Source organism: Microcaecilia unicolor, chromosome 3 (assembly GCF_901765095.1).
Source record: "Microcaecilia unicolor chromosome 3, aMicUni1.1, whole genome shotgun sequence".
Classification (NCBI taxonomy): domain Eukaryota; kingdom Metazoa; phylum Chordata; class Amphibia; order Gymnophiona; family Siphonopidae; genus Microcaecilia; species Microcaecilia unicolor.
In genome coordinates, this window is record NC_044033.1 from 212,007,426 (window position 1) to 212,032,500 (window position 25,075).

Genomic DNA, 25,075 nt, shown 5'->3' on the forward strand with positions numbered 1-25,075 from the left:
TTTTAAAGTTACCTTTCAGGATTCTCACTGTGAAGTCACTGGTACAGTGTCCTGGTCCTGTAAAATGCTGACCAACAGGGGTGGGATTCTGTATGGAATCTTGTTTCTCTTTGAGATTCTGCCAGTTACTTGGCAGAATACAGATGTTTAAATACTTGAACGGTATTAATATAGAAAGAAATATTTTCCTGAGAAGGGAAAATGGTAAAACTAAAAGATATGAATTGAGGTTGTGGGTTGGTAGACATTTTCACGGAGAGGATGGTTGATGCCTGAAATGCCCTCCCGAGGGAGGTGTTGGAGGAAAAAACTGTGGCGGTATTTGAAAAGGCGTGGGATGAACACAGGAGATCTCTAATTAGAAAAGAAATGGTATAAAAAACAAACTTATAGGGTTGCATATGTGTTTGCATGCCAAGTGGTGCTTAGATGGCAACTCTGGCTCTGTCGACTAAGGCTGATGCTGAGTCCCGATATAGAAATCTGGTTTAGGGTGGGCTGGAGAGAGCTTCAACGGAAACTCCAGTAATTTGAAATGTGAGGAAAGTGCCGGACAGACTTTTATGGACTGTGTCCTGCAATTGACAAGATGGATTCAGATGGGCTGGAGTAGGCTTTGACAGCAACTCGAGTAGTTGGAACATAAAGACAAAGCCGGGCGGACTTCTATGGTCTATGTCCCAGACACACCAAAGAAAGTCCATGATCAAGTATATAATATCACGTTCATTGTTGATTTAATCTTGAGTTGTTAATGAATGTGACTGTTGGGCAGACAGGATGGACCATTCAGGTCTTTATCTGCCATCACCGCAGCCAGCCTCATATTCGGAAAGACAAAATATGAAAGTGCTAAACCCCTAAGGGAAAAGTTACACTGGCTTCCACTTAAAGAACGTATTGCATTCAAGATATGTTCTACAGTTCATAAAATCATTCACGGAGATGCCCTAGCCTACATGTCAGACCTGGTAAACTTACCACCCAGGAACGCTAAAAGATCATCCCGCACATTCCTTAATCTTCATTTCCCCAGCTGTAAAGGCCTAAAATACAAACTAAAGCATGCGTCAAACTTTTCTTACCTGAGTACACAGTTATGGAACGCATTGCCGTGCAACTTGAAAACTATTTATGAACTAACTAACTTTCGCAAATCTCTGAAGACCCACCTCTTCAACAAGGCTTACCACAATGATCAGCAATTGTAAATGTAACACATCTCCACATTACCTATAATCAGAACTGTCTTTTCCCTATACCTGCTTGTTTAAATTTCTATTATGTTAATCATGATCTTTATGTAACACTAATTGTCATCTACCTATCTATTATATACCAATTATGATACATTGAGGGGCATAATCGAACGCGAACGCCCATCTCCATGGGCGTCTATCTCCAAGAACGGGTATGTGAAGTGGCGGGACAAACCGTATTTTCGGAAAAAATGGGCGGACATCTTTTTTCCGATAATACGGTTTGTGCCAGCCAAATGCATCGGATTTGTGTGGATTTGAGCTGGGCGGTTTCGTTTTTCAGCGATAATGGAAACTGAATGTGCCCAGCTCAAAAACGAACAAATCCAAGGCATTGGGTCGTGGGAGGGTCCAGGATTCGTAGTGCACTGGTCCCCCTCACATGCCAGGACACCAACCGGGAACCCTAGGGGGCACTTGTAACAATTAAAAAAAAATGTTAACTGCCTCTGAAGTCCATAGCTCCCTTCCCTTGGGTGCTGAGCCCCCCAAATCCCCCCCAAAACCCACTGCCCACAACTCTACACCATTACCATAGCACTTATGGCTGAAGGGGGGCACCTAGATGTGGGTACAGTGGGTTTTGGGGGCGGTTTAGAGGGCTCCCATTTACCACCACAAGTGTAACAGGTAGGGGGGGATGGGCCTGGGTCTGCCTGCCTGAAGTGCATGCACCCACTAAAACTGCTCCAGGGACCTGCATACTGCTGTGATGGAGCTGGGTATGACATTTGAGGATGGCATACAGGCTGGAAAAAAAAGTTTTTAAAGTTGTTTTTTTGGGTGGGAGGGGGTTAGTGACCACTGGGGGAGTCAGGGGTGGTCATCCCCAATTCCTTCCGGTTGTCATCTGGTCATTTAGGGCACTTTTTTGGGACTTGTTCGTGAAAAAAAGGGGTAAAAAAAAGTGACCCAAATTCGCGCTAAAAACGCCTTTCGATTATCGGCCGAGGACGCCCATCTCTCCTCGGCCAATAAACACGCCCCAGTCCCACCTTCACCACACCTCCGACACGCCCCCGTCAACTTTGCCCATTTCCGTGACAGATTGCAGCTGAAGACTCCCAAAATGGGCGTTCGATTATACCGATTTGGGCGCCCACGGGAAAAAGACGCCCATCTCCCGATTTGGGTCGAAATATGGGTGTCTTTCTCTTTCGAAAATAAGGTGGATTGTAAGCCACATTGAGCCTGCAAAAAGGTGGGAAAATGTGGGATACAAATGCAATAAATAATAAATAAATACATTTATTTGTTACATTTGTATCCCACATTTTCCCACCTGTTTGCAGGCTCAATGTGGCTTACATAGTACCAGAGAGGCGTTTGGAGACTCCGGTGTAAACGAATACAAAGTGATGTTGTGGTAGATCAAGTTCATGTGGCACAGCCACATTTGGGAATCATACAATGGAAGAGTTGTGTTATGTCCATTACATACTTTAGTTTTGTTGTGTTGCAGAGATCAGGCATTTATGTTGGATTGGTAGGGTATGCCTTTTTAAACAAGTTAGTTTTTAGTTTTTTCTGGCAGTTTAGGTGGTCATACGTAGTTTTCAAGGCTTTTGGTAATGCATTCCACAGTTGTGTGCTTCTGTAGGAGAAACTGGATGCATAAGTTGATTTGTATTTGAGTCCTTTGCAGCTTGGGTAGTGCAGATTTAGGTACGTTTGTGTTGATTCGTATGTGTTTCTAGTTGGTAGGTCGATTAAGTCTGTCATGTATCCCTGGGCTTCATCATAGATAATTTTGTGAACCAGAGTGCAGATTTTGAAAGCAATATGTTCTTTGATTGGGAGCCAGTGTAGTTTTATGTTACTTGTGACCTGAATTGTTTACTGTTGGAAGCAGATTCCGGGCTAGATAGACCATTGGTCTGGCCCAGTATGGCTATTCTTATGTTCTTATGTTATATGGATGCCAAAACAGGTTTCACAGCCTTCAGGGTCTAGTTTTTTTTTTATTTATTTATTTATTTATTTATTTATTTATTTATTTATTTATTTATTTATTTATTTATTTATTAACATTTTCCATTATATTACAAGACATTCCTCTTGTTCAGGTATAGTATATAGTAATTTACAATAATGTAAAATAATAATAATAAGGAAAAGAAAAAAAAAAAGTGAAAATGAACCTTCACTAAGGAAAAATTATACTCAAGTCCATAAATGTGATCCAAGATTTCAGGAAAATTGCGGAGACAAAATATAAGGAAATTATTCAGGGTCTAGTTTTCACACTGTACACTGAAAAGCCATAAATGAAAAAAGAGAAAATAACAACATATCAACATATCAAAACAACAAATAATAAATCATCTCATTCACACTAATAACTTATAAAATTGCCTCATATGGCATATAACGTTTTTTAATGTTATTCTCATAATCTGAGATTACAACACCAACTCTAAGGTGTCACATACAACCATCACTCATAATTTTAATTATTACACATATTTAATTGCAGTCTCTACAAAAATTCAAAAACACATAATGCAATAGAAATATAATACTACACCATAATAAAGCATCAAAAAATATTACTTAGCTAGTGGAAATTTGAAGTGCTTGTGAGTGATGATGTCATAGAGGAACAGTCTAGGTTGCAGTCCAACTTCAACACAGATCCCCACAGGTGTTAAATTCGATTTTCATGGCATCTAGGTCAAAATTATAATACATCCCAACACAATTTTATACAAAGGTCCTCAGCATGGTCCATGTTTTGCCTAACTGTCTCAGAGATACCAGGTAATCAATTTTCACAAAAAACAATATCATCAAATTGATTTCAAAAGCTGCAGTCCAGTAATAAAAATGGAAGCACTCAAAGATGTTTTCCATTGTTCCATAATGATGCCTTTAAGCTTCCCCCTTTCCTCCACTCTTGAGCACTACAGCTCACAACCTGTATTTTTTATTTATAAGGAACCATGTCGCTTAAACCTCCATTGCCTCAGCTACAAGCTTAGGGGGTCTTTTACTAAGAGACGCTCATGTTTTTAGTGTGCACTAAAATTGGGCACACACTAAACGTTATAGATGCCCATCGCGCCTTAGTAAAAGGGGGTCTTAGACTGTGACCCTCCAAGGACAGAAAAATACCTACTGTACCTGAATGTTCACTACTTTGATTGTTTTCAGGCTTGCAGACAGTGTATAATAATTTTTAAAAAATAATAAATCACTGCTACTTCTCCGTGGAGTTAGTAGCATAGAATCTTGATACTCTTTGGGATTCTGTGTGGATTCTTGGTACTCTTTGGGATTCTAGAATCTTGCTACTCTTTTGCATTCCGGAATCTTGATGTGCTTTGGGATTCTGCCTGGAGTCTCTCTACTCTTTGGGATTCCGGAATCTTGCTACTCTTTGGGATTCTGCAAGGTACTTGTGATCTCAACTGGCCACTGTCGGAAGCAGGATACTAGGCCAGATGGACCCAGTATGGCTATTCTTATGTTCTTATGCTGATTTTATTGGAACTGATTTTGGTGGGGTGTAGGATTCCATTTCAAGTAGGAAGTTCTAGAGAAGATTCTAGTCCGTCATCCCCTATGCTTGCTGAATGAATTATGGCTCTGAACCTGAAGTGGTGCTGGTTTAAATTAAGCTACGAAATATGAATTGGGAACCAGGGGGCACCTCCTTCCTCCAAAAACCTGCATTCACAGAACATGACAGCATCATAGTGTGTTCTTGTCTCTCTGGGACTTCCCTCTTGCCCTCTCAGAGGGCCATTATTTTCCAGTCTTGAAGGAACGCGTAGATTCCATGGCTCTTGACAAGCTTGCCACTAATTTCCATTCTGTGCCCACAAGCTGGGAGGTATTGCATGGCCTCCTTAAGGAGAATGGGGGAGGGAGTCAGGGGCAGATTTTTCCTTCAGGTAAGGGGAATATACTTTCATTCTGAGTTAAGGAGGCCTCTCCATCTTCTGAAACATCCCCATTGCTGGTTCTCATCTTGCTCCATCCGTGCATCTATCCCTGTAAGTCACAACCAAAATTCTGAGTGCTTCACTTACTGAATCCCTCCAGAAGAGATACCTCAGCTAAATTTGATGGCAGGCTGCCTCCAGTGATATTAAAATACTTTTTAACTCATGCACATCCAGAGCCTCTGCACTCCAGCATTAACCAAAACTTGGCCTACGGTTTTTCCTGGATCCTCTTAATTCCTAAGACTACTCATTTATCTGTAATGCGAAATACTCGTGTTTCTAAATCTGACCACACAATTTGTCCTGGGGCATGGCATAATTTGGCAATTAACCCATTAATTACAATATTTCTTCATTTCCTTGTACAATTGACTCAGCTTATTCATAGTTTCAAAAAAGACTGATATATGGCCATAATTAATTAGGGAAACACCTATGCAAGTCTAGATAGTCAGGTATAAAACCTCTGCCACATAACACATCAGGTCGCATTCACAAGCCTGGACTCGGGACTAACTCTTATTCTGCAACAAGCACCTTCTTGCTGGATTAAGTGGATTTTGTTGAGGATGGTGAGAGGACACAAGGGGTCACCAGGCCCCATATGGAATGTAATATTTTTCCTTCTTCTCTGTGTCTCTGGTAAGAAACTAATTCACAACTGCTACTTACATAGTACTGACAGAGTGCACCATATGCTACAGGTTCTAATTACTACTTCAGATCCATTGAGAACTGAGAATAGTTTACATAGTAAATGAATATTAATTTACTTTGGATTCATGTTACTCGACCGCGCTCAACTGCCACAGCATACTACATTCGGAAAATCTTTACCCAGACGAGTCACATTACATGCGCTTCGCTTCTAATCCCGTCCTCTGTCAACGATATAATATTTGGGATTGATATTCACAGCAATTAATTAATTAATTTTATTTATTTTATACTCCGGCTATCAAAAATATGTAAGCGGGTTACAGCTTTTACATACATATTCAAAACACCCAGTCTAAAACATATCAATAAACAACAATAAACAAACAGAATTAAATAAATTTACAAAAACTAGCAAAGTACCAAGATAAACAAATAAAAATCATATAAAAGCTTGCTGAAATAAAAAAGCGAACTAGGTCGCCGGTGATCTATTTTGGCGGCGGTGCAACAGCTGGCTGGAACCGTATTTTCAAAAAAGATGGCCGGCCATCTTTTTTTTCGATAATTCGGTGTGGGCCGGCGAAATGCCTTGGATTTCGCCGGGTTTGAGATCGCCACTTTTGTTTTTCCGCAATAATGGAAAAAACTGCCGGCGATCTCAAACCCGGCGAAATCCAAGGCATTTGGCCGTGGGAGGAGCCAGCATTTGTAGTGCAATGGTCCCCCTCACATGCCAGGACACCAACCGGGCACCCTAGGGGGCACTTCAAACATCTTTTATAAACAACCAAATTAGCTTCCAGGTGCATAGTACCCTTCCCTTGTGTGCTGAGTCCCCCAAATCCCCCCCAAAACCCACTGCCCACAAGTGTGCACCATTACCCTAGCCCTAAGGGCTGAAGGGGGGCACCTACATGTGGGTACAGTGGGTTTTGGGGGGTTTGGGAGGGCTCAACATACCCACCACAAGTGGAATAGGTAGGGTGGGGGATGGGCCTGGCTCTGCAGTCCACTGCAACCAACAACAACTGTTCCAGGGACCTGCATACTGCTGTCTGGGTGCTGGGTATGACATTTGAGGCTGGCATACAGGCTGGCAAAAAAGGTTTGTATTTTAATAATTTTAGTGTGGGAGGGGGTTGGCGACCACTGGGGGAGTAAGGGGAGGTCATCCCCCATTCCCTCTGGTGGTCATCTGGTGAGTTGGGGCACCTTTTTGAGGCATGGTCGTGAAAATAAAAGGACCAAGTAAACCCGGCGAAATACTGCTTATCGTCGGGTTTTATTTTTCCATTATCCGCGAAAGCCGGCCATCTGGTAGCCACGCCCAAGCCTGCCCATGTCCCGCCTTCGCTTCGCCACCAACACGCCCCTTTGAACTTTCGCCGGAGAGGCGAAGGGAAAGCGGCGAAGCTATCACAAATGTAGCTTTCGAATATATGCTTTTTGCCGCTTTTGCGAAATCACCGGCCATATCCTGATTTGTGTCAGGAAATAGCCGGCGATTACTTTCGATTATAAGCTGGTAAATCACTTGTGTGAGACATGTAAATCCTGTTTTAAATACATACAAGCATGTGCTTTTACGTGGCACACAAGTATCATTTGAGTGGTGCACAGGCAGTGTTTCAATGTACATATGTTACCCATATAAGGAAGGGGTCCCAGTCACATGGTGGTCCATTGTGGAATCGCACCCCAGGGTCCTCAAAGAACACTTCTTTCTCCAGGTCCTCTCTCTTCTTCACCAGCAGCATTTACACTTTTCTCCTATGGAGCTGAGGAGAAGGGATTGAGTGGAGGAGTGGACTGTGGAACTCGGTCCGATTCCCCCTTTAGCTCCTTGCGACTCTGGGCAAGTCACTTAACCCTCCATTGCCCCAGGTACAAATAAGTACCTGTACATACTATGTAAACTGCTTTGAACGTAGTTGCAAAAACCAGAGAAAGCCGAGGAAGTTGTAAATGTAATTATCTGCTTTTGGGATTCCCCTCTGTTAAAGATGTTAAATAGAACTCGTCAGTAACAAATTCATGTACATATTTGTCAGCGAAACCTTAGAACGACTTGTCTAATGAGATCCGCTCTTCTATGTGTTATTTTTGTTTTTGAAAGTTGGTGAAATCAAATTTATTTCCTAACATTTTTGTAATAGGGGTTTCTCTTTGTTTTATCAGTGATTATGTTAGATTGCAATTCCTAGCTACTGTACCAGTAATTATTTTTTGTTACCCCACTTTGAACCATATTAAGGGATTAAGTGGGTCATAAGTCCCCCAAGATAAGCTTTGGCACATAAGTCCCCACAAAAGGGGAAGGGATTTGAAATACTACCTTTCTGGGGTTACAATCAAAGGAGTTTACATAGTATAGACAGGTGCTTATTTTGTACCTGGGGCAATGGAGGGTTAAGTAACTTGCTCAGAGTCGCAAGGAGCTGCAGTGGGAATCGAATCCAGTTCCCCTGGCTCTTAGGCCACTGTACTAATCATTAGACTACTTAACTGCAAATCTAGTACTTCTTTGAGGAAGACGTTTTGTCTTGAAGTTGTACGGTATTGAGTAAACACTGCAATGCTCCACACATCCTCTGTCTGAGTCTGTGATCTCCTTTAATGGCATTTATTTTTTGGGATTTATTAACTGCCTTTATGAAGAGATTCACCCAAGGTGGTGTACAGCAGGTATAGTTTCTGTTCTGGCGCTCCAAATTAAAAAAAAACACACAAACAAATAGGAGAAGTGAGATTCAAACCTGGGTCACCTGGGGATTACCCTACTGAGCTATCCCCTCCGCTCTGCATTATTGTGTGCAGCCATTTTATAAAATGGACATGTTTATGATCATAACTTGTACATTTCACTTTGTAAAATGGATGTTTATTCTGCACTTCCTTTACCTGCAGGTATTTTGTCTGTGCAAAACAAAGAACACTGTGCATTTTATTGATGTTCATGTTTATATTTCTATTCATGTTTATGTTTTATGCTTATGTTTAATGTTTATGCTAATATTTATGTTTATTTGACTTGATACACTGCTTTTCATGACTCACAAATCAGTGTACAAAACAAAATAAAGAAAGAAAAGGCATGCCAAATGATCAGATTCCCACCTAACCCCATTACTAGAAATAAAAGCAGGCACAAATTCTATACTGTGCGCGTTCCTTCCATGCTAGAAAGGTAAAATGACCAAAACGTGTGTAAGAGCATTTAGGTGCTAGTCTATAACTTAATGCCTATCTGCTGTAGCAAGTAATTGAAAGGGGGTGTTAATGGGGGAGGAGCAGTTCTCCACACAAAGTGACTTATTTAGGCATGAACATTTTCACCTGTTATAGAGCAGGTGTAAGTTGTCGTGTGTTATTGCTGACTTACGCTAATATTCTATAACAGATTAGGCGCACTAATTTGCCATTATAAAATACTAGCTTAGTGCGCTGATTTATTGGTGCCTGAATTTTAGATTAGATTTATTACATTAAAATAAATACGGAAAAAGCATTATTGTAAGCTGCGCAGTGACAGTTGTAGACACAGGTCTCCTTGCCTCAGGAATTGCTCAGGTTCTTTCTGTTTAGGAAAGCTTCCTTGAGATATAAAAGTTTTCTGGGTATCAGGTTATCTTTCCAGGGTGACTCTGGCTGCTCAGGAGTTACTTTTTCCCAGGCTACCGTGCTTTATATACTGCAGAGTTGCTCTGGAATATAACATCTGGGATGTGTTTGGCTCCTGTCAGGTGGTGGTGTCCTAAGAATGTTGGCTTCTTTAAAGAAGTCTATTAATTTGAAATTTACCATTTACTGAACAACTGTTTTACTGTATGGTTTCCCTATATCTACAGGTGGACAACCTATCACAACAGCTGCAGCAACAACTACCACCACAGCAACCCCAACTACTACAACCACGGCAGCAGCCACAAGTACCACCACAGCAGCCCCAACTACCATAGCAGCAGACAAAAGTACCACAACAGCCCCAACTACCCCAGCAGCAGACACAACCACCACAGCAGCCCCAACTACCACGGCAGCAGCCACAAGTACCACCACAGCAGCCCCAACTACCATAGCAGCAGACAAAAGTACCACAGCAGCCCCAACTACCCCAGCAGCAGACACAACCACCACAGCAGCCCCAACTACTACAACCACGGCAGCAGCCACAAGTACCACCACAGCAGCCCCAACTACCATAGCAGCAGACAAAAGTACCACAGCAGCCCCAACTACCCCAGCAGCAGACACAAGTACCACAGCAGCCCCAACTACCACGGCAGCAGCCACAAGTACCACCACAGCAGCCCCAACTACCATAGCAGCAGACACAACCACCACAGCAGCCCCAACTACCCCAGCAGCAGACACAAGTACCACAGCAGCAGACACAAATACCACAACAGCCCCAAATACCCCAGCAGCAGACACAAGTACCACAGCAGCCCCAACTACCCCAGCAGCAGACACAAGTACCACAGCAGCAGACACAAATACCACAACAGCCCCAAATACCACAGCAGCAGACACAAATAACACAGCAGTAGACACAAATAGCATAGCAGCTCCAAATACCACAGCAGCAGACACAAATACCACAGCAGTAGACACAAATAGCACATCAACCCCAAATACCACAGCAGCAGACACAAATACCACAGCAGTAGACACAAATAGCACATCAACCCCAAATACCAGAGCAGCAGACACAAATAGCACAGCAGCCCCAAATACCACAGCAGCAGACACAAATACCAGAGCAGCAGACACAAATAGCACAGCAGCCCCAAATGCCACAGCAGCAGCCCCAAATACCACAGCAGAAGACACAAATAGCACAGCAGCCCCAAATACCACAGCAGCAGACACAAATACCACAGCAGACACAAATAGCTCAGCAGCCCCAAATACCACAGCAGCAGACACAAATACCACAGCAGACACAAATACCACAGCAGCAGACACAAATAGCACAGCATCCCCAAATGCCACAGCAGCAGCCCCAAATACCACAGCAGAAGACACAAATAGCACAGCAGCCCCAAATACCACAGCAGCAGACACAAATAGCTCAGCAGCCCCAAATACCACAGCAGCAGACACAAATACCACAGCAGACACAAATACCACAGCAGCAGACACAAATAGCACAGCAGCCCCAAATGCCACAGCAGCAGACCCAAATGCCACAGCAGAAGACACAAATAGCACAGCAGCCCCAAATACCACAGCAGCAGACACAAATAGCTCAGCAGCCCCAAATACCACAGCAGCAGACACAAATACCACAGCAGACACAAATACCACAGCAGCAGACACAAATAGCACAGCAGCCCCAAATGCCACAGCAGCAGACCCAAATACCACAGCAGACACAAATACCACAGCAGACACAAATACCACAGCAGCAGACACAAATAGCACAGCAGCCCCAAATGCCACAGCAGCAGACCCAAATGCCACAGCAGAAGACACAAATAGCACAGCAGCCCCAAATACCACAGCAGCAGACACAAATACCACAGCAGACACAAATAGCTCAGCAGCCCCAAATACCACAGCAGCAGACACAAATAGCACAGCAGCCCCAAATGCCACAGCAGCAGACACAAATAGCACAGCAGCCCCAAATGCCACAGCAGCAGACCCAAATAGCTCAGCAGCCCCAAATACCACAGCAGCAGACACAAATACCACAGCAGACACAAATACCACAGCAGCAGACACAAATAGCACAGCAGCCCCAAATACCACAGCAGCAGACACAAATAGCTCAGCAGCCCCAAATACCACAGCAGCAGACACAAATACCACAGCAGACACAAATACCACAGCAGCAGACACAAATAGCACAGCAGCCCCAAATGCCACAGCAGCAGACCCAAATGCCACAGCAGAAGACACAAATAGCACAGCAGCCCCAAATACCACAGCAGCAGACACAAATAGCTCAGCAGCCCCAAATACCACAGCAGCAGACACAAATACCACAGCAGACACAAATACCACAGCAGCAGACACAAATAGCACAGCAGCCCCAAATGCCACAGCAGCAGACCCAAATACCACAGCAGACACAAATACCACAGCAGCAGACACAAATAGCACAGCAGCCCCAAATGCCACAGCAGCAGACCCAAATGCCACAGCAGAAGACACAAATAGCACAGCAGCCCCAAATACCACAGCAGCAGACACAAATACCACAGCAGACACAAATAGCTCAGCAGCCCCAAATACCACAGCAGCAGACACAAATAGCACAGCAGCCCCAAATACCACAGCAGCAGACACAAATAGCTCAGCAGCCCCAAATACCACAGCAGCAGACACAAATACCACAGCAGACACAAATACCACAGCAGCAGACACAAATAGCACAGCAGCCCCAAATGCCACAGCAGCAGACACAAATACCACAGCAGACACAAATACCACAGCAGCAGACACAAATAGCACAGCAGCCCCAAATGCCACAGCAGCAGACCCAAATGCCACAGCAGAAGACACAAATAGCACAGCAGCCCCAAATACCACAGCAGCAGACACAAATACCACAACAGAGACAAATAGCTCAGCAGACACAAATACCACAGCAGCAGACACAAATACAACAGCAGACACAAATAGCACAGCAGCCCCAAATACCACAGCAGCAGACACAAATACCACAGCAGCAGACACAAATACCACAGCAGCAGACACAAATAGCACAGCAGCCCCAAATACCACAGCAGCAGACACAAATACCACAGCAGACACAAATAGCATAGCAGACACAAATACCACAGCAGCAGACACAAATACAACAGCAGACACAAATACCACAGCAGCAGACACAAATAGCATAGCAGCCCCAAATACCACAGCAGCAGACACAAATACCACAGCAGAAGACACAAATAACAGAGCAGTAGACTCAACCACCACAGCAGCCCCAACTGCCAAGACCACCACAGTAGGCAAAACTACCACGACCATTACACCCACCACAACCACATCCACTACTACTAGCACTACACCCACAACCACTGCTACCACCACGAAACCCACAACCACAACTACCACCACGACACCCACAACCACCACAACCACTACTACCACCACGAAACCCACAACCACCACAACTACCACCACCACACCCACAACCACTACAACCACTACAACCACTAAAGCCCCTTCTAAGCCTGAAAATGTTGGTAAGTTTCAAACTTCCTTCCAAAATAGTTTTCCATTCAGAGCTGGAATGTGCATTTGTGTGAACTTGCTTTGAGCTACCAATGTATCTTTGACCTAAATCCAAGGAAATAAATAGAAGTCCAAAAACAGAGGAAGGTGTGTGTCCAGGAGGAATTGTGGGAAGAGAGGTTTTGTCATGCTCAATATAGAAATGCTATCCAAGCACCAGACAAAGGAAGGAACTCAGAAGGCTAGGGTTGTAAAGCAGCCGATCTCAGAAACCAGACCCCAGCATGCATCTGGCTGTCATGTAAACCTTCCTTTTCTCAGGTCTTGACTAAAGAGAATTATGACCTTATTGTGTTCCATCCCAGTCTACCACTACCTGTGGCTGGCTCAACCATTAGGCAAGACCAGTCTGTTGCCTAGGGAAGCAACTTCCGGGGTCACCAAACAGCAACTGCAGTCAAATCAAAACAATTGATCCCAATAGCCAGTAGCCACACAAAGAGTCATCAATGCAGGAAGGGTAATTACATTTCAAATACGCTTTTATCTGTGTAAATGATTTTTGAATGTTTTGTGTGTGTGTGTGTTTTTGTGTGTGTGAGTGATACAACAAAGTCTAATATTTAAAAGCATGATGGTCAATATTCAAAATGATTTGAACAGCCAGAAATGGCCGCTGACCGGTTAGATCGCTTGTTCAGGGTGATTAGCGCCTGAGTGAGAACCAGCTATGTTGGGGGCGTTTCTGGAGCAGAGTCAACACTTGGCCAGTGAACTACCTTTATTTATGTGGATAACCACATAAATGAGACCATATAAAACATAGTCCTATCTTTATGTGGCAACCTATGGCCAGTTAAGTTCTGAATATCGACAACCGGGCATATGTTAGTCAGTGCTGCTTAAAGCAGATTATTCAATGCCAAAGCCTGGACATTGAATAATCCGGGAATAACACTGGGGGGCGGTCAGAAAAATGCTAGCCGCTGCCGGCTACATAATGACTCGATGATGTATTTGGGAGTGGGGGCAGATTAGAGGCCGAAAAGTTGAGCGGAGAAGGGCATACCGGCCCTGCCACTACTACCACGAGAAAGTGATTTCCGATTTTTTTTATATAAAAAGGAATAGGTTAACAAATCATGGCCACCAGCATTAGGGTTACCATATTTGCTCCCCCCAAAAAGAGGACACATGCCCTGCCTCCACCACACCCCCATCCCAACCCCTTTCTCACCCCCACCCCAACCCCTGTCACATACCGCCCCACCCCTTTCACACACACCCCTCTGCCCCCCCCCATCACACACCCCTAATGGTGTCCTATCCTCCCCTCCCCTTACTATACTGCCCTGGTGGTCTAGTGACCTCTTCGGAGCAGAAAAGAGCCCCCTCTTTCCTGCCCGGAGCGCCTGCATACTCTTCCTTGCTGACTCCTGTCCCGGCGCCAATTCAAAATGGCCGCCAAGAGTTGAAGCGGCCTTGCAAGACTTCAACTCTCGGCGGCCATTTTGAATCGGCACCAGGACCGTCAGCAAGGAGCAATATGCAGGCGCTGGGGGCAGGAAAGAGGGGGCTCTTTTCTGCTCCGAAGAGGTCACTAGACCACCAGGGCAGTATAGTAAGGTAAGGGGAGGGGAGGATAGGACACCACTAAGCCCACCTGCCTGCCTGTTTGTCCGGAAATCCGGACAAACGGGCGGGCTGGCAAAACCCGCCCGGTTGCCCGGCCACGTCCTCAAAAAGAGGACATGTCCGGGTAAAACCGGACTTATGGTAACCCTAACCAGCAGCCTCTGCCTTCCACCCTAGCTGGAGAAAAAGAAAATAATTTCAACAAGGTGCCAAAGTCAGTGACCTGGCAGGCCTCAAAAATTTACACCTACTTCTCATTTTACAACTGGGCTCAGCCCTGACGAGTTCTAATTTGATCTCTAATATGATCTAAGGTTATCAAAACAGAATATAATGTAACCTTCCAGAGATCGGCTCCAGGTCATTGTTTTGCAAATCCTTGCCAGCTTGGTTTCCGAATATTCAATGCCAGGCCATGTCTGGGCACTGGTATTGAAAATTGGGGCTGGATAAACCATAGCCAGTTGAGGGGCCTTTTTACAAAGCTGCAGGAGGGCTAATATGTGGGGTAGCATGCGCCAAATCGGCACTACCACCGGGGTAGCGCATATGCCTGGGGGTAATTTTGAATTTGGTACGTGCCGAATCCCGCTGTAGAAAATATTTTTCTATTTTCTACAGCAGGGCACTCCCAGTGGTAATCGGCAATGTGGCCACGTTGGCGTGTGCTGCATAGTTACCACGTTGGTAGCACATGAGCCCTTACCGCTAATTCAATGGCTGATGGAAAGGGCTCAGGTCATAAATAGATGATGCACACTAGTTTTAATTTTTGGGCATGCTCATTTCCCGGCGCATTAAAAAATGGCTTTTTTCCCAGCCACAGTAAAGAGTTGCCCAGCAAGTACCCAAAAGGCGCAGTGGCGGTCAATATTTTTTAAACACTTACCGTTGCTGGCTGAATTACCCCCTAGCAGGGCCACAGAGAGGGGGGGGCAGGGGAGACAAAATTCCCCGAGCGGCGCCGCAGTCCCATCCGCCCGCCCTTGGTCCGTCGACCGTCCGCCACCGGGCCGGGCCCCCTCCATTCAAACCACAGCTCCTCACCATCTTGCTCCGTGTGAAAACGCAGCAGCGGTTGCTTGCAGATTGCCTCCCTTCGGGCCTTCCGTCCCTGTGTTCGCCCTCGTCTGACATAACTTCCGCGAGGGCAGGATACAGGGAGGGAAGGCCTGAAGGGAAGCGATCTGCAGACTGCCGCTGCTGCGCTTTCACATGGAGCGAGGTGAGGCGCTGTGATTTGAATTCAGAGGGCCCGGCCCAGTGGTGGACGGAGGGGGGCGGTGGTGGCGGCGGGGCCCAGCCCAGTCTCTCGGCAGCCCTGCCCCTAGTATTCAATATCAGGACATGTCCTAGCACCGACACAGAATTTTGGGGTTAAGTGTGGGCGGGCAGGCTGCCAGAGCTTATGCAGTTCCGGTTGAATATCGGCCAGGACCCGCATAGCTATTTTTTTTTCAACTAAACACTCCCGATCCCCCTCCCAGTCTAATACCCCCTCTGACTCCTCCCCCACCACAATTTGCTAAGTCCTTCCCCTCCCTACCGAATGAACCCCCACCCCCTTCACTCTTCCTCCTGATGTCTATGTAGGCCTCTTCAGGCCTAGCTGCCTCCCTGGTGATCTAGTGGGGACTTTGGGGGCAGGAGCACAGCCCCCTCCCTCCTTCCCCCTCATGGCTGCTTTTCAAAATGGTTGCCATTACCTCTGTTGACAGCTCGCAGTACTCAACTTTTGAGCTGTCCTAATTTAGGCTCCTTAGCTATGCAGATGCTGGCACTGAATAATGCTTGCACCAGCATAACCCCAGGCTGCTCCCCAGTGACACCCCAAGCGCCACCCTTGACCTGCCCACTTTTTAGTTGTGCAGTCTGTGGGGATATTCAGTGGCACTCTCCGGTTATGTGCCGTTGAATATCTCCAGTTAGATGGGGGAAACAATTTAAGTGGGCAGGAGCTTAAATTGCTTTGAATATTGTCATGCTAGTGACTAACCGGCTCATTTTCGAAAGAGATGGACGTCCATCTTTTGACATAAATTGGTACTTGGACATCCATCTCTCAGAGATGTCCAAATCGGTAGAATCGAAACCCGATTTTGGATGTCTCTAACTGAAGTCCGTCTCAAGGATGTCCAAATTTCAAGGGGGCGTATCGGAGGCATGGTGAAGGCGGGACTTGGGTGTGCCTAAATCTTGGACGTCTTTGAGCCATAATGGAAAAAAGGCAGAGACGTCCTAAACTAAAACTTGGACGTTTTCACCCGGACGTGTTTTTCTTACGAATAAGGCACAAAAAGGTGCCCGAAATGACCAGATGACCACCAGAGGGAATCAGGGATGACCTCCCCTTACTCCCCCAGTGGTCACCAACCCCCTCCCACCCTCAAAAAACATCTTTAAAAATATTGATTGCCAGCCTCAGATGTCATACTCAGGTCCATGACAGCAGTATGCAGGTCCCGGAAGCAGTTTTAGTGGGTGCAGTGCACTTCAGACAGGCGGACCCAGCCCCCCCACCTGTTACATTGTGGAGGAAACAGTGAGCCCTCCAAAACCCAGCAAAAACCCTCTGTACCCACATATAGGTGCCCCCCTTCACTCGTAAGGGCTATGGTAGTGGTGTACAGTAGTGGGTTTTGGGGGGGGGTTGGGGGGGCTCAGCACACAAGGTAAGGGAGCTGTGTACCTGGGAGCATTTTATGAAGTCCACTGCAGTGCCCCCTAGGGTGCCCGGTTGGTGTCCTGGCGTGTCAGGAGGACCAGTGCACTAGAAATGCTGGCTCCTCCCACGTCCAAATGGCTTGCATTTGGACGTTTTAGACATGGACGTCTTTGGTTTCGAAAATCACCGAAAGTCAAAGATGTCCATATCTAAGGACATCCAAATCCAAGGACGGCCTTGGTATTTTCGAAACGAAAGATGAGCGTCCATCTTTTTTCAAAAATACGCTTTTCCCCGCCTCTGGATTTGGACGTTTTACAAAGATGTCCAAATCCCAACTTATACGTTTCTTTCGAAAATGCCCCTCTAAGTCTACACTCCCCTTAGAGAATTAACTTCTAAAAGGGCACATTTATAACAGGGTGCCTTGTAGCAGCCTATTTTACAAAGGAACATAAGCACTTTGGGGCTAACATTCAAAGCGATTGATCCAAGCAGGAGAGACTCCTGGCCAGTTAAATTAAAATTCAGATAACTGGATAGTGACCCTGAGTATTAACACTAACCACTAAAGCCATAACTGCTTTTGACTCGTAACCACTTGTAACCACTCGCCTCCACCTACCCCCCTCTCCTCCTTCCTGTACACATTAATTGATTTGATTTGCTTACTTTATTTTTTGTCTATTAGATTGTAAGCTCTTTGAGCAGGGACTGTCTTTCTTCTATGTTTGTGCAGTGCTGCATACGCTTTGTAGCGCTATAGAAATGCTAAATAGTAGTAGTAGTAGTAGTAGATTCTGTGGGCGGTCTGAGGGCAGAGTCAATACTTCTCAAGGTTCAAGGTTGCATTGATTGTCCACTTAGGGTCACACCATCAAAGTGGATTACATACATTAATATTAAATGAGAAAAAAAAGGTTACAATCTGATAGAAGTAGCAGAAAAAAATGTATAAAAACATAAAACAACAAGAAACTGCTGTTTTCCAATAGAGCCCCGGATATTCAGCACTCAAGTCCCTACGTTAACCAGACAAATCAGACCACATAAAGCACAGTCCTATCTTTATCTGATCCAGTGCCGCTGAATATCTCTGGAAATCCCCGAATAGTGATTTAAACAGCCAGGAACCTCTCCTGGCCATTTAAATTGCTTTCAGTATCGACCCCACAGGTGTATAATACGCCAGGAGAGCTGTACTTGTCAAAGAGTCCGTGAATCCTTTCCCTTTGAAAACTAACAACTTTTGCATGCATCCAATGCATAATTCAGGCATTTGTTATAAAAATGTCCCCTCTGTATATGACTTGTGCAACACCTGAACATATTAGCAAGGTGAGGAAATTTCTTGAATGTGTGGGGAAGAGAGGGAGGAATAGATGCACACAGACTGAGACCACGTGGAAGTTACATTTTTCACATTCAGGTCTCATATATTCTCTCTTTCTTTGTATCTCAGGTGAAGAAGGCCTGGCGGGCTGGGCCATTGCATTGATAGTTATAGGGGCTGTCTTTACTGGAATTGTCATCATTGTAGTGGTGAGTATGGACTCTGCTACCTTCACCATTAACACACGTTTATGTGCTATAATTATAACCAGGGTGTATCAGAGTATTGCTGTCTCTTCTTCTGAGTTCTATCTTCAGCTCTCCATGTTGTATTCACACTTTACGTACTTCAGGATGCTGTATTCATACTTTTCATGTCTGAGTATGCTGCCCTCTGCTTTCTTGAGGTCTTTCTTTAGCTGTCCATGCTGTATTCACATGTCTTGAATGATGCCCTTTGCTCTTCTGAGGTCTGTCTTCACCTATCTATGCTGTATTCATACTTTTCATACCTTTGCTCCCTATGATAAATAGTAGTAGTAGTAGTAATTCTATAAAAAGCGCTAAAACATGCATGCACAAATGTGGGCATGCGCCTAATTTGCGTGCACATTTAGAATAATTACGTAATTAGCACAAATTACCTAATGTCATCTTTGCGGGCCATTTTTACACACTTTTCACCTGTAACACCTGTAACACAGGCAGCTCCTTGTGACTCTGGGCAAGTCACTTAACCCTCCATTACCCCATGTAAGCCGCATTGAGCCTGCCATGAGTGGGAAAGCACGGGGTACAAATGTAACAAAAAAAATAACCTACTTGCCTAATTTTCTACTTCTTTGATTCTATCTATTTGATTTGTTTTATTGTAACTGTACCACCTCTGATTTGGCAATAGCCTATCACTGCATTGTAAGCCACGTTGCGCCTGCAAAACTGTGGGAAAAAAGTGGGGTATAAATGTACAAAAATAAATAATAATAATAAATAAATAAATAATTGGCTTTTTAACAAGCAATTATAGGCACTAATTTGATTCAGTTAACATGCATGTGCCTAAATTTTACGTGTGAGCCAGAGAAAGGAGGGCCATGGGTGGATCGGGGACGTGACTTTTAGTTACATGTGTAATTATAGAATAAGGGAGTTCCATGACTAAATATAGGTGCAGGAATTTGCACTACATTTTCATTGGTGCAAAAGGCTGCGATCCCTGGGTTTAAACGCTATTGTGTAAACCACAAATAACTGTAGGTGTGGTTTATAGAATACCGTTATACAGGGGGTTTCAGCACTGATTTTATAGGTGCCATTTATAGAATTTTCCCATTGGTGTGTTAGGCAGTGGTGTAGCTATGGGGGGCTTTGGGGGCCTGGGCCCCCCAATTGGATCCAGGGCCCCTGGTGTGGCTAGCGGGGGTTCCCAACCTTCACCAGCTGAAGCCTTTCTCCAGCGCTGTTTCTGCGCAATGCCTGCTCTGCTTCCTCTCATGCTCAGTTTTAGTGAAACTGAGCAGGTGCGACCCGCGCATACTCAGTTTCACTAAAACCGAGCGTGCACGCGACGTGAGGGGAAGCAGGGCAGGCAATGTGCAGAGAACAGTGTTGGAGAAAGGCTTCAGCTGGTGGGGATTGGGGTCCCCTGCCAGCCAAGGTATGTAGGGTGGCGGCAGGGAGGTAGGCCAAAGTGTGCCCCTCCCCACTTTGGGCTCCGGACCCCCCAAACGTTGAGGTCTGGCTATGCCCCTGGCGTTAGGATGTTGCTCTCTCCTCCCTTGAGGACTCTTTTCAGTTGTCAGTGTTGTATTTATACTCTTGCTGCCTCGGGTGCTGTCATCGCCCCTGAGGTGTTGCTTCAAACATCCAAGCAATATGTACACACTGTATGTGAATCAAGATTTTAAGCAAAAGCGTCAATTGACCAACAGAACATTTTGGGATGATTTTCGTGCATAAATATGACTTTCTCATGCTTTTCTTTTGTGACTTTATTTGTAGATTGTGTGTTTCGTGAGACCTTCATTCGGAAGATTCCCAGGAAGAAGACCATTCTAAATTCTATTACGATAATACCTTCCTTAAAAGAGTGAAGGAGGAGCCTAATACAGCAGCAGGTTGAGAACCCAGGAAGCCAGGGTTCAAATCTCACTAGCACTCCTTGTGATCTTGGGCATTAGGTACGGGCTTAGACTGTGAGCCCTCTAGGGACAGGAAAATGGCTATCACGTGTCTTGATCTACAACTGAGAAAAGCACACAGCACTTTATCGAAACATATAGAAGCCTTTTTACAAAGATGCAGTAGGCTCTATGCACGTGCAGCACTTGCCAAAACGAGACTACCAGCAGGCTATTACGCCCCCTGGTGGTAATTTCCGTACCAACTAGATAAATTATTTATTTATTTCCTACAGCGTCCAGCATTTCCGGCGTAAATTAGCAGTCCTGTAGCTTGTGAGCCCTTGCTAGATCAATGGGTGGCGATAAGGGCTCAGGCCGGTATTAGGCGCCCGCTGGTTTCAGTTTTACCGCTTGCCCTGTTCCCGTCCCATTTTTAAAAAGCTCTTTTTCCAGACGCGGTAAAAACTGGCCCAGCGTGCGCCAAATACACCCGCCTACAACTTTTGGGCCACGGACCCTATATTAAATTGATCCCACTACTTAGAGGTTGTAATATAGTTAAGACAGACTGACAAGACATATAAGCATAACAAAGAAGAGTTTCTCAGTTAAGAAAGTAAGGTCACGATAGGGAAAATGTACAACAGTTTTCATTCATCTGTAGTCTGTGAAAGATACATTTCAGTACCACTGCAGAGAAACAAACAAACAATAAAGATAATGATAATAACATATACTAATTTTATTATCTCTTTGTAAATAATTTTGATTGATTATGTTCATTAAAGATATACAATCTTATATCTTAAATAAACACAGTAGATCATGTTATTTTTGCCAGTATGAAAAGTTATTTTTTTCATGAAGCGATAGGGCAATCTTGTGAGCAATTTCATGAACTGCAGTAATGTTTGGCTTCCTCGAATACTGAAGTTTTGTATTGAATGTCACATTAGCCAGAAATAAAAATAAAAAGGTCAAAGTTGTTGGAGTTTATTATTCTTATTCTTATTTTACCCCCTCTCCATTTTAAATATTATTTTGTTCCCTCCACACAACCAAGCATTTGTGTGCAGTACATTTTTTTTACCCCTTCTTCATAACTCCTCCTTAACTCAGTGGTTCCCAAAACCCTCCTGGTGAACTCACAGACAGCTTGATTTCAGGAGATCCATGATGAGATTCAAGAAATAAATTTAGTTACACTGGAAGATTTTTAAAAAATTATTGTTAAAGCAACTTCTGCAGTATAGTGTGCAGTATGGTAAAGGTGGTTAGCTTAGCAGAGTTTAAAAATAGGTTTGGACACCTTCCTAAAGAAAATGTCCATAGACCATTATTAAATAGACTTGGGGAAAATCCACTATTTCTGAGATAAGCAGTATAGAATGTTTTGTACTTTTTTGGGATCTTGCCAGGTATTTGTGACCTGGATTGGCCACTGTTGGAAACAGGATGCTGGACTTGATGGACCTTTGGTCTGTCCCAGTATGGCAATACTTACATACTTATACTTTCTGTCTCTTTGCTATTTCCCAGATATTTGCAGGCAGTCAGGGTGAGGAAGAATTCCTTGGGAAAAATCAAATATTGCATAAGTAAAAGATGTAGCCAAAAAGGGGGGGGGGGGGGAAGGAAAGCTAAAATTGTAGGTGTGCTAAACAATAGAGATGCCCGTAGGAATGCATTGGCGTCTCTAACGTTTAGCATGCCTACAATTTTAGCGCGTGCTAAAAAAGTGAGCGCGACTTAGTAAATAAAAGAGGAGCCTTAGTTTGTAGCAGTGAAAGCCTGCCCTGCCATCCTCAACACTGGCCACCAGGTGGCAGCAGAGATGAACCTTGCTCCTTCTTCCAAATCTATTTTGTATATTTTGGGATTGTTTGAGTAGGGAATGGGGCAAGTTTGATGAGCAAGCTGTTTTGGGACCCACAGTATTAGAAGAATTTAGGCCACTCTGTGAAGAGTAGCCTGATGGTTAAAGCAGCAGACTGAGAGAACCAGTGAAGCTAGAGTTCAAATCCCACTCTGGCTCCTTGCCTCAGGTGTAAGCCTTCTTAGCCCAGGAAAATACCTCATGTACCTAAATGTAACCTGCTTTGAGCTACTAATGAAAATGGTATGAGCCAAGTCCAAATATTCCACTTATTGGTTACCCGCTGTTTTGCTTGGGCTGTGACCAGGGTTGCCCTATAGTAGAGAGTTGCACGGGGACAGAAATCCAACCTGTCCCCGCCCGTCCCCACTGGAATCCAACCCATCCCCATTCATCCCCGTAGGGAATCTAACCCATCCCCGCCCGTCCCCGCGGGGAATCAAACCCGTCCCCTCAAGAATTTAACCTGTCCTCACCCTGTCCTGCAAGAATTTAATGGTACATAAAAAACATTCCTGTCAGCTCTCTCAGTCTCTGGGCTTGAGCCGCAGCACTGCAGGCAGAGAAGGAATGGGAAGTTGGAACTCTCTGGTGCGCACATGTAAGACTCGATTCACAGTCAGCCTTCTGCCAGAGTCGGGGCCTCTCTCTCCTCAGGCGCGTCCCGCCTACTCTATTGCAACTTCCTGTTTTCCGCAGAGGTGGGACGCGCCTGAGGAGAGAGAGGCCCCGACGCTGGCAGAAGGCTGACTGTGAATCACCGGTGCTGCGCAGGAGGGAGACGGAGAAGGCTTCAGGAAAGTAAAAAGTGACCACGCGGACGGGACGGGAGAGACGGGCAGAAGAGGACTCGGGAGGGAGGGAGCAGAAAAAAATATTTATTGCCACGAGGCGCATAGGCGCCATTTTTTCAAAACAGCTCTTTAGGGGAGCGACTGCTCCCCCTGAGCCCCACCTAGCTATGCCACTGGCTGCATCGGGGGGGGGGGGGGGGATGAGAGACAGAGAAAGATGCTTGGGGCTTGCGGCTGGGGAGGCTTAGCCTCCCCAAGCCTCTTATACCGGGCACCTATGCCAAGGTGTCCATTCTATAAGAGATGCTAAAAGTTAGAGGCCAAAAATGTGAGCACAAGCTAGTATTCCATAACAGAAAACATGCGCACCAAATCCGTTATTAAATACTAACCGGCTATTTAACCCTCCAGGAACAACTCCTGCCCAGTTAAATAGCACTTAACTGGCTATCTGTGAATATTCAACTGGAGACAGGCAGTTATCTCCTACTGAATCTTCCCCAGGATTCTATATAGCGCGCCGAGAGATCCGCTCCAATATCAGCGTGGATTCTATAACAATGCGCGTAACTTAACGAGCTTAACAAGCTAATGAGCACTGATATCAGCACTGAAGAAGCAATAATTGAGCACTGATTAGAATTTAGGTGCACAACTTGCTTAGCGCATTCTGTAACGCAGTGGCATAGCCACAGGTGGGCTCAGGCCCATCCAACAGTAGCACACGTTTAGCGGTAGCTGGTGGGGATCCCAAGCTCGGCCAGCTGAAGACTTCCCTCTGATGGTAATGAAAACACTACTCTCTACGATAACAGCATCTGCGCATTCTCAGTTTTCAGCGCATGCTTGCTGCAGACTGCCAAGGTAGAAAGAAGCATTTTCCCGCCAGCTGAGATATTTTTTTGGTGGTGGTTGGGGGGAGGGAGAACACTTGGTGCCTACCCACTTCTTGTCTAGGCCCACCTAAAATCTGTTGTCTGGCTATGCCCCTGCTGCAATGAGGTGCACCAAACTTATAACACGGGCAGGTGCATGGTTATGGGTGGGGGAAATGGCCATTTCGTGGGCCTAGTTATACAATATGGCTTAAATCTACTCGCTGGAATGTATGCCATGTTTTTGTTGGCGTAAATGGATGCGTGTAGATTTAGGCGCCAAAATATCAACTACATGTATTCTATAATGGTCACCTAAATCTAGGCGCCAATGATAAAATATGCTTAGTTTTTAAGGTGCCATGTATAGAATCTCCCCTATAGCGCCTAACCAGATATATCACACAATATAACTTGGTATCCACGAATATTCAGGTCTTGGCGAACGCCAATACGCTACTATGTAAGCCACATTGAGCCTGCAAATAGGTGGGAAAATGTGGGATACAAATGTAACAAATAAATAAACTTAAGCGTCCAAATTGGGCCGACAAAATAGCAGGCCTATCTTTGGCCACTATAAACTTATCTAGCCAGCGCTGAATATTAATTCGGCCAGTTAAGTTTATAGTGGCCAAAACAGCCTGGCATTGAATATTCGGGGTCAGCGTTGACTGCTGGACTTAGCCGGCCTGCCACCTACTGGCTGAATATC

At 45.0% G+C, this 25,075-nt stretch overlaps 1 long non-coding RNA gene across 1 annotated transcript; it reads left to right on the forward strand.

Annotated features, from left to right (window-relative positions):
• Positions 1-12,992: 12,992 nt before the first annotated feature.
• LOC115464951 lies at positions 12,993-21,174 on the forward strand. Its single transcript, XR_003941294.1, has 3 exons — positions 12,993-13,071; positions 18,823-18,902; positions 20,694-21,174. It is a non-coding gene; the product is annotated as an uncharacterized LOC115464951 (long non-coding RNA).
• Positions 21,175-25,075: the final 3,901 nt, after the last annotated feature.